The sequence below is a fragment of the Prunus persica genome, chromosome G8 (assembly GCF_000346465.2).
Source record: "Prunus persica cultivar Lovell chromosome G8, Prunus_persica_NCBIv2, whole genome shotgun sequence".
In the NCBI taxonomy this organism is placed as follows: Eukaryota; Viridiplantae; Streptophyta; class Magnoliopsida; order Rosales; family Rosaceae; genus Prunus; species Prunus persica.
The window spans coordinates 6,389,603-6,405,935 of record NC_034016.1 but is presented as its reverse complement, the minus strand read 5'-3'; the positions used below and the strand labels follow the sequence as shown (position 1 = coordinate 6,405,935).

Below are 16,333 nucleotides of genomic sequence, written 5' to 3'. Positions count from 1 at the left end.
CAACATGCATCACATCTAGATTGTGCCTCAATTTCAGTTTCGACCAATATGGGAGCTCAAAAAACATAGGCTTGTGAGTCTAGTTCAAATGTGTAGAAGGTCTGATCCGACTAACTGTTTTCCCGAACGGGGCAAAATCCAAACGGTTCAGCTGTTCCAAGATCTCATCACCGGACCATTCTCTAGGTCTGAGGCGACGCTCTGTGTTCCCGTAGAACTCTTTATCTTTTTCTCGCCACTCGTGGTCCCATGGAAATCATCTCCGATGACCAAGGTAACAAACTTTTCCCGCGTGCCAACCAGAAGTTACATCTTCCTTGCATACAGGACATGCCATATAACCCTTTGTGCTCCACCCAGAAACCATTGCATATGCTGGAAAATCATTCACAGTCCACATAACTGCTGCTCGCAAAGTGAACATCCTCCCAGTTGATTTATCGTACGTGCGAACACCGTTTGTCCATAAATCTTTCAGCTCATCAACCAGAGGCCTTAAGTACACATCAATTGACCTGCCAGGATCCTCAGTTATCAAAACAGTCATCATCATGTATTCTTTTTTCATGCATTTCCAAGGCGGCAAATTATATGGGAATGCGAAAATCGGCCAAGTGCTGTGGTGTTGGTTTAGAACCCCATACGGATTGAATCCGTCAGTGGCAAGTCCCAATCTTACATTTCGGGGATCAGCAGCAAACTCGGGGAACATTCGATCGAACTCTTTCCATGCCTCCCCATCTGCAGGATGCCGCATCACATCATCGTCTACCCGTTTTTCCTTATGCCATCTCATGTCTGTGGCAGTATGCGTCGACATATACAATCGCTGCAACCTAGGTTTAAGGGGCAGATAACGCATGACTTTTTGTGGTATCTTAGTCGTTCTATTCTGGGATGTCATTTTGAACCTCGACTCATTGCATATAGGGCATGTATCCAACGTTTCATTCTCTTTGTAGAATAACATGCAATTGTTTTTGCAAGCATGGATTTTTTCATAACCCAATCCAAGACCATGCAACACCTTCTGTGCATGTTTATGGTCTTTCGGCAAACAATTGTCCGTCGGAAGCATTCTCTTGAAAACCCCCAAAAAGTAATCGAAACACAAGTTCGACCTACGATACTTTATTTTTCCGTGCATTAGCTCCACAATGGCAGTGAGAACGGAAAAGCTCTCGCACCCCGGGTATAACTCTTGGTTGGCATTTTTTAACAGTTTTTCATACTGTTCAAATTCCGCACTGTCCATTGGTGTAGGCACGTCATCTTCCCCTTCCTGATTGATGTTGGTCGATGCGAATGGAAAAGCATCCTGTATAATACCCATGACTTGATCATTAGGATCCACAATAGGTTCAACATTGTCCACTCTTGGGGCATTTGAAGACGAAGCATGGTCTACTTGTTCGCCGTGAAGGTTCCAAATGCTATATGTTTCAATCATTCCATTCCTTACTAAATGAAATCCAACATTTTCAATTGTCTCCCACAACGTGTTATTACACCTCCTACAAGGACAACGGATTCTAGTTGCACCCGGGTTGTGTCTACGTGCAAACTCAATAAAATCCTCGATTCCATCCAAGTATTCGTCTGCGCATCTATTCGGGTTCTATATCCACCTTCTGCTCATAATTTCTGAAACCACAATCACTACATAACAATCACAACAACGTCATACGAAGTTATAATGTCACCTTATGCCTCCGGTAAGGGCCCTATCCCATTCGGGAATGCATAGTTCTATCACGTAACCTACGGCTACATGAGATTAGATTTCGACATGGATGAATTTCGGCAGCATCTCAATACAGTTCTTGAGGTGGGCATAGGTATTAATACCTACGTACCACCCGAAGAACGTACCGAGATGACACCGAAATCTCCACAATCGAAACCTAATCCTGTAGCCGTGGATTACGTGACAACACTATGCATTACCAAACTGTCCAAATAGTGGGACAATTCAAGAATTAATTGGACCGCAGTCATGCTTTACGCATCCATGCACGAAATCCAACTAATCTCGAACGGGAAACTAAATGTTACTAAACATACAAATAAAAGTACGAAGTTAATTTCAATTAACTTCGTACATCACAACACATTGTGCTACATTACACACAATTTAACAACATAATATAAATATAACTTCAGAAAAAATTAGTACACATAACAAACTAACTTTAACATTTTTAATATATAAAACGAATAAAATACCTTCTCAATCGTTCTCCACCAATCGCTAATTACAAATATCCCTAACGAGAAGAAAATTAATAGCTTCAGTACGAATTTACATTAATATTTAAAAAGAAACGACAACAAATACTTACCCGATGAACGTACTGAATTTCCAGCAGAGACAGCGGGAGAGAAGTTGAGAGAGAGGCAGAAAGGAAATTTTTTTCCATTCTGCCTCTGCAATGGCAGTTTTCTGATATGATGAAGAAAACTTTGCGCGACGAATAACAAATTTCGTCGCGCAAACTACCGTCGCCCAAAACCTTTTTCCCGTCGCACAAATCGAGTTTTTTCGTCGCGTGAAAACTTGTCGACAAAAAAACTTTTGCGCGACGGAACATATTTCCGTCACACAAGATTTTGTCGGGCAAATTCTTTTCCTCATCGCCCAAAAACAAAATTCCGTCGCGTAACAAATATCTTTCGTCGCGCAAGATTGTACCAACTTCTCTTTTACGCGACGAATTACGTTTCGTCGCGCAAACTAAAATATCGCCCTCAATTATTTTGGCGCCAAATTAAAAAAATCCTTCGTTTTCTTACGTGACGATAACCTTGTTCGTCGCGCTAAGTTGTCTTTTGTGACGAAAACTGTCGTCGCAAGAGTTTTCGCAGTCAAATCACCTCGCTTTTACGCGACGAAGTGTTTCATCGTCGCGCTATGTTTTCTTACGGGACGAGTGGTCTCGCCGCGCAAGTATTTGGCGCCAAGAGATTACCCGGGTTTTTTTTTTCTCTTTGCGCGACGAAACTATTTTTATGTCGTGCTAATATGTTTTGCGCTTCGAAAACTTTGGTCGCGCAAGTTCTAAATTTTTTGCGCGACGAGAACTTCTTGTCGTCGCGCAATTGCGTTTTGCGCGACGAAATCTTATTCGTTGCGCAAACTTCTGTCGCGCAAATAGTAAAACGTAGTAGTGAGGTTAAGTGCTCGCTTTCTGTTTTTTTGACTGTTATGATGAAGGTTTCTTGCTATTTAAAAATAAATAAAAATTAAAGTATGTCAATGATATATTTTTTTTGGATTAGGTTAATTGGATGGTTTTTGTTTTTTTTGCAATAAACTGTTGTTCACTTGTGATGCTTGCTGTTATTAGGGTTTAAATATCAAGTATGGAAGTTAGTTCACAAACGCCTACCAATGAAGACTTAGCCTCCGTCAGCAAAAATGCCACCAAGAAGGAAGCGCTGAAGCAAGAGAAGCTACGCCGGTGCCAAGAGCAAGAAGCCTTGGCCGCCTCAGCACGCTCTCTTGCATTCGATGAGGAGGACCGACTTGCAGCCAACTATGGAGACGTTCCACTCAAGGAGATACGATCGAAGAGAGTGGAGGACGTCAGCGGACGGACCAAGGTCGGCACTCTGACCAATGCATTGGAGAATTGCTCAGTGCGGATTCGAGGCCGAGCGCAGACAATTCGAGTAGTCGGGAAGAACATATCGTTTGTGGTCCTCAGAGAGAGAAAGTTCACCGTGCAGTGTGTGGTGACAGTCCAGCCTGATACTGCAAGCCGCCAGATGGTGAAGTACGTCTCTGGTTTGAGCCACGAATCAGTCATCATTATTGAAGGTCTTGTGTCTGTTCCTAGTGTTGAGATAAAGTGCACCACACAACAGGTATTTTTTGTTTTATAATTGTAATTATAATCCTCTTTTTTCTCTCTTCCTAATGTTGTCAGTTAAATTATTAAAATGAATGGTTTCGAGCCCAAGTTCTTGAAAGAAGGTTAGTGATTTGAAATATTGGTTTAATTAGGTGGAGGTTCAAGTGAGGAAATTGTATTGTGTGAGTAAGGCTGCTGTGCTACCTATTAACTTTGAGGATGCTGTTCGAAGCGATGATGAAATCGAAAAAGCTTTGCAAGTACAATGATCATTTAAGAGAGTAAGATGAGAAGTTTTTATGAATTGGATTCTTGAAATTTCGTCAATTATTTGGTTTGTTTTTTGTTTTGTTTTGTTTTAGTTCTGTGTATTTATTGCATTCTTTGTTGTGTTTTTAGGCTGGAGAGAAACTTGTTCGCGTTAATCAAGACACCCGATTGAATTATAGATTTCTTGACTTGCGGACACCGGCGAATTGTTAGTGTTTTTCATATATATGTATTCAGATTTTGCAGAAGGAAAAATAAGTGGAAGAAGAAGGAGGAAGAATTTAGCAGAGGATCTGTCAGCTATACGTGTAGCAGCAGAGTGTTCATTTTATCATATTTTCTCTAACAACCTCACACACATAGTGTGAGGAATATTTCTGTTATGTACAGTAGCTGGATCTCTTACATCATAAGATGATCTCAGCCGTTCACTTAGGTAACCAATGGAGAGCTTACACTTGTCAAAAAACAAGGATAAAAAGGAAAAACTGATTAAACTAACTCTTAAGTCAGCTTAAGGCTTTTAATTCAACACTTCCCTTTAAGTCTTGAGCTGATTTAACTCCAAGCATGCTCCTGAGATAATTGAATGGATCCTTAGCCAAAGGTTTGGTGAAAATGTCAGCTAGTTGTTCCTTAGTAGGACAGTACACCAAGTCAATAATGCCTTCTTGAAGTGCATCTTTGATGAAGTGATATCTTCGATCAATATGCTTTGTCTTCTGATGGAACACGGGGTTTTTTGTAATGGCAATTGCAGATGTATTGTCACACTGCAATGGGGTTGCTTCTGTCTGAAGTTCTCCAAAATCTTCTAACACGAATCTAAGCCAAATGGCCTGAGCAGTAGCCTCGGATGCACTTATATATTCTGCCTCTGCTGTGGACAGCGCCACACAATTCTGCTTGACTGAAGCCCAAGAGAAGACACCAGTGCCAAAGGAGAATGCATATCCAGAAGTGCTTTTGCTGTCATCAATTGTCCTCCCCAATCACTGTCACAGAAGCCAATCATCATTGCATTCCTTCCTTTTACATACTCTAGACCATAGTCTAGAGTTCCTTTCACATACCTTAGCACTCGTTTAGCAGTTCCATAGTGCTTATTTGTGGGGCAATGCATGAAACGAGCAAGCAGACTAGAAGCATACATAATGTCGGGTCTGGTGGCAGTTAGGTACAAGAGGCTACCTACAATGCTTCTATATTGCTCTTCACTTGCTGCTCCACTTCCGTCATCCTTAACTAGCTTTTCAGTTGCTACAAGAGGTGTAGTTACAGACTTGCACTCATTTAGGCCAAATTTGTTCAATAGAGAACCTGCGTACTTCTTTTGGTGAATGAATATGCTTGAATTCGTTTGAACCACCCCCATGCCAAGAAAGTGATGTAGAAGGCCCAAATCTGTCATCTCATATTTCATCATCATCTCTTCCTTGAATTCATCTAACAATTCTTTGCAGCTCCCTGTATACATAATGTCATCAACATAAATGGAGACAATGAGAATATTTCTATCTCCTCTTGACTTGGTATACAAAGTAGCTTCACTTAGGCTTTTCTTAAAACCACATTGCATGAAGTAGGTGTCTATCTCTCCATACCAAGTCTAGGTGCTTGTTTTAAACCATAAAGAGCCTTGTGCAGCCTATAAACTTTATCTTCCTTGCCTTTGATTACATAACCCTCCGGTTGGTCTATATAGACCTCTTCTTGCAATACACCATTTAGAAACGCTGATTTTACATCAAGATGGTACAGCTTCCACTCTTTCTGAGTAGCTAAGGCAATGAGGGTTCTAATGGTGTCCAATCTAGCCACAGGAGCATAGGTTTCATTGTAATCCAGTCTAGGTTTCTAAGCATATCCTTTTGCAACTAACCTTGCCTTGTTCTTTTGAACTGAACCATCCAAGTTTAGCTTGGTTTTGTAAATCCATTTGACTCCAATAACTGGTTTCTCAGTTGGTCTGTCAACCAATTCCCAAGTACCATTTTTCTCAATCATTCGGAATTCATCTTCCATAGCTCTTAGCCATGCCTTGTCTTCAGCTGCCTCTGCATATATTTCTGGTTCAATGATGCAGAGATTGCACTGTGCAAGCACATCATCTAACTTTCTCCACTTCAATGGTGAGTGATCATAAGCTTGAGTGTTCCTTTCTTCACCACTTATGTCACTTGAGATATGTTGTGATGATGCTTGAAAGAATGATGGACTCCTTTCATATCGGGTTTGAGTCTGAGGTGTTAGTGCAACATTTTCAGCTCCATCTCCTATATCAAAGTCATGCTCACTTAGGCTTTCATCAGGAAATGGTGTCACAACTTTATTTGAGTGCTTGGACCAGTTCCAAGACTTCTCTTCATCAAAGATAATGTCTCTTGATAAGGTGAGCTTCTTGGAGGTTGGATCATAGATCCTATAGCCTTTCTCACAGGTTGCATATCCTACAAACACTCCTTTCACACTCTTAGGCTCGAGTTTATGTCTTAGTTCATTAGGCACATGAACATAACATAAAGAGCCAAAGACTTTCAGATGAGCAATGCTCGGCTTTCTTCCACTATAAGCCTCAAAAGGTGTGACATTGTTCAACGCCTTGGTAGGGCATCTATTCAAGATATATACAGCTGTGTGTACAGCCTCTGCCCAAAGAAAATAAGGTATTTCCTTCTCATGTAGCATAGACTTGGCCATTTCAACCACTGTCCTATTTTTCCTTTCTACCACTCCATTTTGCCGAGGAGTATAGACCATTGTGAGCTGTCTTTGAATCCCATGATCTTCACAAAACTTTATGAACTCAGAAGATAGAAATTCTCCACCTCTGTCACTTCTCAAGCATTTCACTTTGTGTCCAGATTGCAACTCAGTCATAGATTTAAATTTCTTGAAACAATTGAAAGCTTCAGATTTGTTTCTTAAGAAATACACCCAACTCATCCTTGTACAGTCGTCAATGATCAACATGAAGTATTTATTTCCTGCCACAGATTCAGTTTTCATAGGCCCACAAAGATCAGTGTGAACTAACTCAAGTGGAGAGATTGCTCTTTGAGCTTGATTCTTTGGAAAAACATCCCTGTGTTGTTTTCCAAACTGGCAGCCTTCACACACAACATTTTGCTCTTCCAATTGAGGTAATCCATATACCATATCTTTATCTCTCAACTGTTTCAGTCCTCTAAAGTGTAGGTGTCCTAGCCTTTTGTGCCAAATCCATGTGCTATGTGTAATACTAGCCTTCATGAGCAGTTGATTCTCAGCTAGGAATGACAGGGGATAGCATCAGTTTTTCATCATTTGGACTTTGATAATGAGGCTGTTCATTGAGGAGCTTTCAAACACCTTGCACATTCCATCTCCAAACACCCAACAATATCCATGCTCATCCATTTGTCTAACACTTAACAAATTCTCTTTCAAACCCGGAAGATAATTACTTCTCTAATGTATTTTCTTCCTTTTGTTGTGTCAATAACTAGTGAACCCATGCCAGCCACATTCACAAGAGCACCAGTTGGCATCTGCACTTTTCCAGCCATATTTGTCCTTATATCAACAAGCAAATCCACATTTCCTGTCATATGATTGCTATAGCCACTGTCAATATACCAATCCCCATTCGGTTTTGACTCAGTGGTAGTACAGTTTGCATAAAACAGGTTTCCAGTCACCTCCTCTTGACTTGCACAGTTTGCCTTTTGCACAGCCTTCTCTGCAATGCACTCTCTAGCGAAGTGACCAAACCTGTCACAGTTGTAACACTTTGGCTTGCCTTTATACCTGCATTCTCCAAAGTGATACTTGGAGCACACCTTGCATTGGGGTTTTACAGTTTCTTGACCTGTAGATGAGCTGTGAGTCTGTGCAGAATTATTCCATTGAGGCTTGCCATTCGATTCCCAAGGTTTGCCTTTTGGATTCCAATTTTTTTGAGCCTTGGATGGACCAGAATTAGTTGCATTTTTATTCTGACCTCTTGAACTCACTGTGAATGAGGCAAAAGCTTTCTCAGTTGCATCTGCATTGTGCAACTCAAATCGCTGCTCTTGACTTTTCAGAATAGCAATTACCTCTTGCAACTCCACAGTCTCTAGACTCTTAGTGTTTTCAATCACTAAACAAATGGGGTCATAAACCTTGCTAAGACTAATCAAAACCTTTTGCACAAGCCTCTCATTCGAGAGCACTTCACCATATGTTTTCATTTGATTAATCAGATCATTCAGTCTAGTAAGATAAGTAGACAATGACTCACTATCATGCATCCTAGTATATTCAAATTCACATATAAGATTTTGAAGTTTTACCGATCTAACATGATCTCCACCATGAAATTCTCCATGCAATAGCTCCCAAGCAGCTTTGGTGGAGTCTGCATTTGCTATTCGTGGAAAAATCTGATCTGAGACTGCATTTTGGATAATACCCATAGCCTTTGCATCCTTCATGAGGATTGCAGCTGCTTTCTCATCATCTTCTTCCTCTGAAGTCTCCTCAGTTGCCTTCTTCTTCTTCTTCGAATCTGAAACTGGAATTCCCTTCTCTACCAGATTCCAAAGCCCATATGATTTTAATATGGTCACCATCTTAATCTTCCAAAACTCATAATTTTCACCAGAGAAAATTGGAGTTCTCACATCTGAGCTTCCAGATCCAGCCATGGTTGATCTTTGATTCTTCCAAAAACGAGTTGCTTTCAGATTGAGAAGAAAACTCAAATTTCCCGATGATATCTTCTTATTTCACAGATTGAACGCCCAACTCTTTAGACAATCCAACCTGGCTCTGAGGCCATGTTAGTGTTTTTCATATATATGTATTCAGATTTTGCAGAAGGAAAAATAAGTGGAAGAAGAAGGAGGAAGAATTTAGCAGAGGATCTGTCTGCTATACGTGTAGCAGCAGAGTGTTCATTTTATCATATTTTCTCTAACAACCTCACACACATAGTGTGAGGAATATTTCTGTTATGCACAAGGTCTAAAATATCGATGATATCGGAAATATCGGTAGTCTAAAAATATAGAAATTTCGATGGAAATATCGGGATATTATCGATATCGATAAAAATTGAATAAAAACCCCGGAAATTGTAAGAAAAACTTGGAAATTTTTATTGAAACTTTGGAGAATGTCAATTTAGTCAATTATCTATGAGTTTATCACAAAAAATTAGAAGGAAATGCATTGCATGATGGATTTAACTAATTTAAGTTGATTATACAGCAAGCGGGCAAACACTATGAGTGTAAAAAATATGTAATAATTAATGAAAAAAGATTAAATACACCGTAATCATTCATATATAATGATTTACTATAATATTTTACACTTTATACCTTGCATGGTAAGATACATGAATGACTTAGTATCACATAGAGTTCCTACGAGGTTCAAATTTTTCACTATCTTCATCATCTCTATGTGTAGAGTAAGTGTATTGTGAAGAGTAGTCATCAAATGATAAATCCCCAAAATAGTTTTGCATGTAATTGTTAACATACCACCCATATAAATATAAATATTTTAGCATATTATCACAAAAACATAAGTGATATGGTGTTTAAGGTGTTGGAGGAGTAAAATGGGAGGGGTTCATATCCCCTTTGTGCTTTTTTCTCCCCTTTTTTTCCTTTTTTTTTTAATAACTTTTTTTTTCCTTCACATCGATATTTTCGATATTTTAGCGATATTACACCGATATTTTGACAAAATATTGCTGAAATGTGAGCGAAATTATCGACATTGATATTTTCCGATATTATCGTCGATATTGTCGATATTTATACGATATGTACATGGATATGTTCCGAAATATCCGTGATTCAAAAAAATCGAAATATCCTCGATATTTCCTCGATATTATCGATATTTCAGACTATGGTTATGCACAGTAGCTGGATCTCTTACATCACAAGATGATCTCAGCCGTTCACTTAGGTAACCAATGGAGAGCTTACACTTGTCAAAAAACAAGGATAAAAAGGAAAAACTGATTAAACTAACTCTTAAGTCAGCTTAAGGCTTATAATTCAACACGAATCTGGGGATATTTTGCATCCAGAGTCAAGTTGGAACTGTCAGTTTTGTTTGTACCATTTTGAAGATATATGTTTTGTGTTTGTTGTGTTTGTTTCTCTTTTTGTAAGTTGAAGGATATTTGTTGTTTGTGTTTAGTTCTATATGTAATTGGTTGTGTTATTGTGTAGATCTTTAAGCAGTTCTTGTTATCTGAAGGCTTTTTCGAAATCCACACGCCAAAACTTACTGCTGGTTCAAGTGAAGGCGGTGCTGCTGTGTTTAGACTCGACTACAACGGTCAACCTGATTGCCTAGCCCAATCACCCCAGCTTTATAAACAGATGGCCATCTGTGGTGACTTTGGCCGTGTTTTTGAGATTGGTGGTAGTTATAGAGCCGAGAACTCACATACCCATAGGCATTTGTGTGAATTTACTGGTCTTGATGTTGAAATGGAGATTGATTGGCACTATTCTGAGGTAGAATTTGAATGTCTAAGGTCTTATCCCTTGCACCCAATATGATCATGGATGTGAGTTATTGACTAGTTAAATGCTTGTTTTTGCAGGTGATGGATATTGTTGACCGTTTATTTGTTGCAATATTTGACACTTTGAATAAAACTTGTCAAATGGACCTCGAAGCAGTGGGGAGGCAGTATCCGTTTGAACCATTGAAGGTAATGATTCTTTTTTATTGTATTTAATATTGGCATTCTTGTCTACTTGATTACGATTACATTTCATAAATTTGCAGTACTTGCCGGAAACTTTACGACTTACATTCGAAGAAGGTGTTCAAATGCTTAAGGTTAGGAATACTATGTTAATTTATTTATCTTACGTTCATGGAATGCTATGAACGACCTGCCTTTTGATTTCAGAATTTTCTCTTTTTAATGTAAGTTTGATCTCCTTGTACAGGATGATGGCGTTGAAGTGGATCCTATGGGGGACCTTAATACTGAGGCTAAGAGAAAACTAGCGCAACTGGTTCTGGAGAAGTAATTTTTTTTTTGTTTTTTTTAAATTCTCTTTTAATCTTCATTATGTTATTATAAATGTTTGAACTGGATTTTACTTGACCATAGGTACGGCACTGAGTTCTACATACTGCACCGATATCCTTTGGATGTTAGGCCATTCTATACGATGCCTTGCCACGACAATCCTGCCTACAGTAATTCATTTGATGTTTTTATTCGAGGTAAATCATCGATGGCTGTTTCAGCATTGTTGTTGCATTTATATTTGGAATGATTTTGGTTATCAATTAAAATCTAGTAATCTGTTATCCATCCCTCAGGTGAGGAGATAATTTCTGGCGCCCAGCGTGTGCACGTACTAGAGTTACTAGAGGAAAGGGCACAAGCATGTGGCATTGAATTGAAAACAATTTCATCATATATCGATGCTTTTAGGTATTGTCAGTTTTTCTTCCCTTGTTATTGTTATTTAAAAAAAAAAAAAAAAACTGTTCCAATTAAAAAGTTCTTTACAAAATAACTATCACCTTTTGCTGCTTAATATTGTTTATCATAAGTTTCTTCTGCTCGTGCTCTTCTTAACCCTTGTGGTGGCTCCTACCACTAGTAAAAAAAACCCCTTACGCGACCAAATTTTGCGCGACGAAAAATTATTCGTCGCTCAAAGTCATTTTGCGCGACGAAACTTGAAACTCGTCACTCAAAGTCTTGCGCGACCACATTTTGCGCGATGAAAAATAATTCGTCGCGCAAAGTCACTTCGCGCGACAAACTTTTGCGCGAAGACAATATATCGTCGCTCAAAGTCTTGCGCGACCAATTTTGCGCAACGAAAAATAATTCGTCGCTCAAAGTGACTTTGCGCGACGAAAAGTAAACTTCGTCACGCAAAGTCCTTATAAAAATAAATAAAATTAAAAAAATTATTTTTTAAAATCTTTGCATGACGTAATCCAAACATTTGGTCACCTAAACCAATTTTTTTATATTTTATTTTGTATGCATAACACTTAAGAAATTAAACGGTATATATATTTATTAAGTAGCTTTAAATTTATTATTTTAGATCGGATCGGATTTTTGTTAGAAAAATATATTATTATTGTTCAGATTGGGTTTTTGTTAGAAAATATATTTTTTAAATTGACGATCGAATTAGTTCATTGTATTCATATAGGGTCAAGAAGTGTAGCTTTAAAAAATCATCAAAATCGGAGTTAAAATAACCGTTAAATCGTGATTTTTCATTATGACCGTCGAAGTATTTTGTCCCATTACTTAATCTCTGAATGTTTATTTTTTCCGATTTTTAGCGTATATGATCTCGAAGTATAAACAAACAAGTTTGACGGTTGGATCATTGAAACTAGTTTTTTTGTATGCATATGCCATCAAAACAATATATTCACTAACAATTAAGAGTTTATTTATACTTTCGTTAAATATAACATAAGATTTTGTGGTATCCACTAGTGTAAATATTTTAAATTGAAGATCAAATTCAGTCATTGTATTCATATAGGGTCAAGGAGTGTAGCTGTAAAAAATCATCAAAATCGGAGTTAAAATAACCGTAAAATCATGATTTTTCATTTATAACCGTCGAAAAGTTTTGTCCCGTTACTTTATCTATGAATGCTTATTTTTTCCGATTTTTGGCATACATGATCTCGAAGTATAAACAAACAAGTTTGACGGTTGGATCGTTAAAACTAGTTTCGTAGAATGTGTATGCCATCAAAACAATATATTCACTAACAATTAAGAGTTTATTTATATTTTCGTTAAATATAACATAAGATTTTGTGGTATCCACTAGTGTAAATATTTTAAATTGAAGATCAAATTCAGTCATTGTATCCATATAGGGCCAAGGAGTGTAGCTGTAAAAAATCATCAAAATCGGAGTTAAATTAACTGTTAAATCATGATTTTTCATTTATAACCGTTGAAAAGTTTTGTCCCTTTACTTGATCTCTGAATGTTTATTTTTTCCGATTTTTGGAGTATATGATCTCGAAGTATAAACAAACAAGTTTAACATTTGGATCGTTGAAACTAGTTTCGTGGAATGTGTATGCCATCAAAACAATATATTCACTAACAATTAAGAGTTTATTTATACTTTCGTTAAATATAACATAAGATTTTGTGATATCCACTAGGTAAATATTTTAAATTGAAAATCAAATTCAGTCATTGTATTCATATAGGGTCAAGGAGTGTAGCTGTAAAAAATCATCAAAGTCGGAGTTAAAATAACCGTTAAATCATGATTTTTTTATTTATAACCGTCGAAAAGTTTTGTCCATTACTTGATCTATGAATGTTTATTTTTTCCGATTTTTGGCGTATATGATCTCGAAGTATAAAAAAACAAGTTTGACGATTGGATCGTTGAAACTAGTTTCGTAGAATGCATATGCCATCAAAACAATATATTCACTAACAATTAAGAGTTTATTTATACTTTCGTTAAATATAACAGAAGATTTTGTGGTATCCACTAGCGCAAATGTTTTAAATTGAAGATCAAATTCAGTCATCATATTCATATAGGGTCAAGGAGTGTACCTGTAAAAAAATCATCAAAATCGGAGTCAAAATAACCGTTAAATCGTGATTTTTCATTTATAACTATCGAAAAGTTTTGTCCCGTTACTAGATCTCGGAATATTTGTTTTTTGCAATTTTTGGGGTATACGATCTTGAAGTATATACAAACAAGTCTTACGGTTGGATCGTTGAATGGTGTGTGTGTATATATATATATTTATTAAGTAGGTTTAAATTTATTTATTTTGTACGTATAACACTTAAGAAATTGAATAGTATATACATTTATTAAGTAGCTTTCACCTTAATTATATTTTAAATCATAAAATAATTTTTTTTTATTTTTTCTTATTCAAAACAATTATTTTTATAAATATTGTGCTACGAACCAAATTTTCGTCTCTCAAAAGTTTGCGCGACCAACAGTTCGTCGTGCAAAACTCAAAAAATTTGTGCGAGTAACAAAAATGGGACGCGGGTTTTTAAAATAAAAAAAAAACTTTAGACTTTGCGCGACCAATATTTTTTTTCGCTCAAAACTTTGCGCGACCAATATATATTTTTCGTCGCGCAAAAATTTGGGGGGGTAGCAAAAATGGGACGCGGGACTTTTTTTATATACTTGTTTTAGACTTTGCGCGACCAATATGTACTTTTCGTCGCGCAAAGATTTAAAAATTTTGGCGGGTACCAAAAATGGGATGCGGGAATTTTTTTTTTAAAAAATAATTTTTTTTAGACTTTGCGCGACCAATATTCCTATATTCGTCGCGCAAAGTTAAATTTTGGCGGTACCAAAAATGGGATGCGGGAAAAATCTTACAATTAAATTAAATTTAAAAAGTAAAAATTTGAAAAAATTAATATCAACTTAAATTAAAGTGATTTAAAAAAAATCATACAATTAAATTAAATTTAAAAATTAAAAATTTGAATAAACTAATATAAATAAATTAATATTAAAGAAATAATAAAACAAAAAGTCAAAAACATTGCGCGACAAAATATTTTGTAGAGCAAACTATTAAATTAGTTTATTTTAATTAAAAAAATTTAAAACACAAAAAATATTTAGTCGCGCAAATATTTGCGCGACGTTAGTATTCATCGCGCAAAACTCTAAAAATGTAGGAGGGTACCAAAAATGGGACACGGAATTTTTTATTTTTTATAAATTTTTTTGAGACTTTGCGTGACAAATATATTTCGTCGCGCAAACCTTTGCGTGACCAATGTGTTTCGTCGCGCAAAATTTTGTGCAACCAATATTTTTTCGTCGCGCAAAGTCTTTCTTCACGATCTTTGACCGACGGATTCTGCGCGACGAAGTTTCTGTCACGTTAAAATTTGTGCGACTACAATGTATTTTGTGCGATGAAATTCTCTTCGTCGCGCAAAGTGTAAAATGTAGTAGTGTACAGATACGGTTCACCTCCGCATGGTGGGTTCGGTGTAGGGCTGGAGTGTGTTGTCATGCTTTTCTGTGGTTTGAACAACATCCGCAAAACTTCTCTGTTCCCTCGTGATCCAGATAGGCTTGCCCCTTAGAATTTGAGATTTTGGCAAGACACTCTGTTTTATGAGATTTTGGCAGAATTTGATCTTTATAGTTGTTGATGCTCTTTTTAGGAGGTCAACTTAGATAGATGTGGAATGGTGGGTGATGGGTGAAGATGAGGACCTTCAGCATGTGTGTGAAGATCAAGCGATAAATATAAAGAAGACGAAATGTACGTGGTTCACCCTTAATGAATGGGCTACGTCCACGGAGAAGGATGTTCTCATTATAATAATGTATGATTACATTTATACATGGGGTTGGACCCAAATATAAAGATAAGAAGGGGGAAGTCCAGCCCAATTCTGAGGTCCAGAAAAGAGTCTAAGCCCAAGGATCTAGATCCAAGACCCTTTTCTAAATGGAGAGTGGTCTTCTTTTATAGGTCCATCTCTTGTAGTCTTCCAATGTGGGACTCTTTGCCTTGCTTAGATTTGTGACTTGTGGTATGGCTTCTTTGGCTAAGGTGATGACCTCTCATAGCATGGCACTTGGTTGATCTTGCCAAGCTAGTTGCTCGGTCAGTTACGATACCAATAGTAGTTCTCCAAGTTCGTGAGTAAGAAGGTACTTCTTGATTGGGGACTTGTAATTTTAAGTGCACTGGCCGAGCAACACCACAGTTCATCTTTCAAACTGTATAGTGCACTACCCATAGTCCCCGAGTAAGAGGGACATTGGAGGGAGAAAACTTGGCACGAGGGTGGCGAAAGTTAAAGGGTTGCCGAAGGCACAAAGTTACATGTCGCAGGGTGAAGTGGCTGGGCACGAGGGTGCCAAAGGCGACACAAGATGTGGCTAGGCACAAGGGTGCCGAAGGCGACACGAAGCTTGCATGTTGCAAGACGATGTGGCTTGGCAAGAGGGTGCCAAAGGCACAAAGCTTGCATGTCACAAGATAAAATGTCGAAGGCCACGGGGTGCCGAAGGCTCAAAGTTTGCATGTTGCAAGGTAATGTACCTAGGCACAAGGGTGCCGAAGGTGACACAAAGCTTGCGTATTTGCAAGGCAATGTGCTTAGGCACAAGGGTGCCGAAGACAAAGGGGATGCCGAAGGTGACATAAAGCTTGCATGTCAC

At 37.7% G+C, this 16,333-nt stretch overlaps 1 pseudogene; it reads left to right on the top strand.

Annotated features, from left to right (window-relative positions):
- Positions 3,364–15,243, top strand: LOC18766201 (annotated as a pseudogene).